Source organism: Fragaria vesca, linkage group LG2 (genome assembly GCF_000184155.1).
Source record: "Fragaria vesca subsp. vesca linkage group LG2, FraVesHawaii_1.0, whole genome shotgun sequence".
Classification (NCBI taxonomy): domain Eukaryota; kingdom Viridiplantae; phylum Streptophyta; class Magnoliopsida; order Rosales; family Rosaceae; genus Fragaria; species Fragaria vesca.
The window spans coordinates 9,745,526-9,750,140 of record NC_020492.1 but is presented as its reverse complement, the minus strand read 5'-3'; positions in this window follow the sequence as shown (position 1 = coordinate 9,750,140).

Here is a 4,615-nt window from a genome sequence, read left to right as displayed (position 1 = left end):
TGTATATATATATATATATATATATATATATATATATATCTGTGTGTGTGTGTGTGACTTATGTAGTGTATGAGTGACTGCTATATGATGAAATTGGGTTTCTTTTCTTGTTATATAATTAGGAATGCCACTACTAGGTTCGCAGTGGCATTCCTAATCATTTTAGTTAATGGGTTTGCAGTGGCTTTCCCATAAGATATCTAAACTTCTGAGTATGCTGTGGCATCTCAAATGATTTGTTTTGATCATTGTGGTCATATTTCTAGTTGGTGTGATGGTTAGTAACCCGTTATCTCTTGGTGCTATGTTATGCATCGATTCTTTTGATACTAGTGTTTAGTTGAAAAGTATTTGCATCTTGTGGCTGCATTTTGACACGAGTCATTCACTGAGCGTGTTTTTGCGCACTATTATTGTATTTGTGTTTGCATTGCATTTTAGATTTCTTTTGGGAAGAGTCTGGGCTGTGAGTAAAGTTGAGAGGATTTTTTTTTTCTTTTTCTTTTTGTAAAAACATTTTACTTCCATTTTGGTTTGTAATTTATATTTAGAGTTTAGAGTACCTTCTGTGGTTTGGTCAGAAATTGTGTTACAATATTTATGCTACTTATTTATCTGGAGTTCAAAGCTAATTTTTGTCATTAATGATCTTTGGCTCAAATATTGGGCCGGGTCGTTACAAATGGTATCAGAGCAATAATCTTCGGATTGTTGTTCATTCAATACTTTATATTTCTTTTGGTATTGTGACTTTTATAGAGTTGAAATTTTTCTCTAGTTCACCTCTGTTTGTTGAAGTTTGAAACAAGTAGTCTGGGCAGTGTTGTAGGTAATCAAATCTAGTTGGTTTCTATATATCAGTGTTTTTTGTCTGATTGAGGTAGTGTAGTTTATTTTGTTATTCTAGTTTCTTTAGTTTTGGCTATATGTTATTTGTGTTGTTTTTGAGTGATGTATATTGCCAGTGTTAGACTGATTCCTTTTGGTCTTTGTTGGTGGGATTAGTTAGGCATTGCAACTTTGCTGTGGTGAAATGTTAAATTAGTTCCATATGTTATTACTGTGAGAGTAACTTTGTTCACTTGTTTTTAGGAGCTGTGGTTGCCGAGGCAGCCATAGAATTGTTGTTAGTATTCATAGATGGGGTTGGGTGGTTCAAGGTTAATGTTAATGGGGTTCTTATTACCATGTAAGTAGCATAGGAACTAGGAAGTGGAGGATTGGCAAGGTAGTAAAATGTAGTATGCTTGTTGGTAGTGTATGAAACTAAAATCTCAGACTAGGTCCTCCATCAATTTCAAATATGAGAATGAATCAACAGAAATAGAAAGAGAGACTCACGTACAGATTTGAGGGATAATGAATTGTTCTTGGTCGTCTGACGGAAATTGAAATACTCGTTGAAAGAGTTAAACCAACAACCAAGCTGACTGACAAGGCAGTTCTTGCCTTTCATTGCCCTTCGTCAAGTTGAATCAAAGACTACTCAATATCACGCACTAGAGAATCACACACTTGTTATTATCTCTAATCTACACACCTAGTATTAATGCTCCTCAAGTTTGTACATTCTGCTACATATTACTATGGCTCATACCCATACTTGGATTTTGAGTTTACAACATACCCCCAACATAGGCACATAGGAATAGAAATAGCAACTTGTGTCACCCATGTCTCAAGTTGTTCTTGAACAAATGCCATTAAAGTTTGAATCGACTAGCTGAGACATACGACCTGCTAGCCGGCTAGCGAGAAGACGTCCAAAGTCATATCCGTTACTGGGATCCGAATTTCCTACATCAACTGAATGATTGATTGAGATTTGATTCCCCATCGTTAGGGGGGATTAGACGAGATTGATTTACAGCCATGGTGATTGATATGATCCTCGAGGCTTAATTCTAAATTGATTGATCGATTACGCATGCAGGATATACAGTTGACAGTTCCAAGAATGGCCTGATTCACATCCAATTTAGGGGCCGGGTTCAAAAACTTCAAGTTCTCAGGAAGCCTTACTCGATCGTATTCTTCTGAATCTTTCCAGAGAGCCTATTCGGCGCACCCGTCATCTCCACCGTTTAAATTTTTTATTATTATTATTTTTTTTTTGCGGGTCAAAATGGACGGTGGATACACCCGGGTGCGCTGTATAATTTTCAATCTTTCCAAACCAATGAAAGTTTTTTTATTGCTAAAGATTTGTAGCAAAGCAGAAGTTTAAGTTCTCATATGAGAACACTAAATAATCTTTTAACCAGCAGACATCCCTTATTTACGAGTAAGAGCTTTGTAAATCCCTACAACAGCCTCATGGTTTCGCAAGTTATCTGGGTTATCTACGTACCAAGTTATCCCCAAGTCCCCAACTGGAAGATCATTGAACTGTTATTGAACTGTTATCTAGTGGAAGTTGACCGCGAGTAGAGTGCTCAAGAACTTCTACTCCATTCAAATATATGTCAGGTAGAATTGAAGCTTCCATTTCTTAAGTTGCTTTGAAATAAGTTCAGCTGATCGAATATGGGGAAAGAAAGGATCAGAGTACGTTGGTGTATGACAGTAGTGCCTCGGACGAAAAACCATGCACGAGACAAAGGTGACATGCATTAACCCTAAACCCTAATCACTTGGATCTCTAAACCCTAAACCTAAGGTAAACTGACGACAAAAAAAAAAAAAAAAAAAGGAAAAAGAAAGTTGTTACAATAATGAAGTGTAACCGAAACAGAAGTAAAACACACCTTAAAATTAATGGTTATTGTAAACCTAAACAGAGCCTCAAGCTTATTCTTTTGTGGAGAAACAACTAATAGGCCAATGTTTAAGCCTTCTTTTTTTCTTATCTCCCTTGCTAACTGTTGTTGTCAACTCTAATGAGCTTGATACAGCAGGTAATGGATCAAACGGTGGGGGCGTAGTAATCCAAACCGGAGGACCAAAGTGCCTTGATGTCGTTGCGTAATAGTTTTATCTGCTAAACCAAAGAGGCCGACATCATATTTGATTCCTTCCGGCACATATCCCGGAAGATTTTCGATACCAACGATAGGATGAGTTATCAAATCATCGGTGAAGTAAATCGAATTGGTCGACATCCACAAAAGTTTGAAGCCAATACAGATACCGATGGAGTGTCACCTATGAACAAAGTCTCATCTTCCATGTTTGTGACCTCGACCTGAGTCACTACCTGGTTGTCCAGCTCCAACTTGTAAACCCTAAAGCCTTCCGTCACCTCCGCATTCATCCTATATTGCCCTATCTTTTTCACATATCTTTTAACACACAATAGATCTCCCCTGGTTGATTCTACCAAATATGCACGATATGCATAAGTACTTCTGAACCCAGCAATTTTAAGTGCACGCCACTGGACTTTTTCAACATCGAACACCAGAATAGTTCCATCCGTGTTATCAATTACATAGAAACGACCTTTGTAAAATATAGCATCGGTAAACCATGATGATCCTCTTGTTGCTTTTATATTCTTCAAGATGTTATGTCCTATCTTATGGAAAACAAGCTCGTCACCGTCAGTGAGGAATGCTAGAACCCAAAGATTATCGGGATTCAAGGCTGGATCGGAAGATACTAGAACCTTCGGAGCTTTAGGGATCTTAGCTAGAGAAAAAAGATCACGTTCGAAAGCTAAGGGAGGCAAGGTAAGAGTAGTTGTTGCTTGCCGAAAAGGGTTGACGAGTTCTATACGCCACACAAGCTCAGAGCGTCTATGACCATCATCATATACATCCACCTTGGCCAACCAGCCATGGCCGCAGCCACAACAGAATATATTACCCACTCTCGGACTAGGAACTTGTAAACGAAAATTATTGTAGGTTCTCTGTTGAGAAAAACTGAACAGACGGGGGGCCTAGGAATGGAGCAGTAGGAGGAAGCAACAGCATGGGTGGACGTGGGCGATGATACCGGCGATCTGTGTCCCGAGTATAATTGTCTTTAGCTAGACGATACCATTCTTTGCAAACAGCAGCGAAGCGAACATAGTCAATAGATTCCAACAGTTTATCCAGAATGATCACAACCGGTTCTTCTGGCAGACGTTTCCATGTTGCTACTGATGATTCTAAATTATTCATGTTTGCGGTTCCCTCTCCCATCTGTAGAATGTTTCTGCAAAATCTTGAGTATTTTTATAGAGCAAAACAAACCGACTCCAAGCAAAAGTTGGAAAATCAATCTGAATAATAATAATAATAATAATGGATCTCTTACTCTCTTAGATCCAAAACGGGAAAAAGACATGAATTATGTACTATTTGAGAATAACTGAAGTCCTTACCTAATCCAAATTCAATTGTTCTTTCACAATTAATTTTGCGGAAGCATCAAAGCATCTTCCGTACGACCAGCATCTATACATATCTACACTTTATGATACTTCCACAAAATATACATGTCAAAGTATTGAAGATGCTATGTTACATATATGATGCTCTCATAAAAATATACACGCCATGTATGCTCTACACATATTACTCGGAACCAGTGTACAGGACATAAGTGCCACAAAGAAAGTCAAAATATATAGGAAAAGACTTGATATATATATATATATATATATATATATATATATATATCGTCC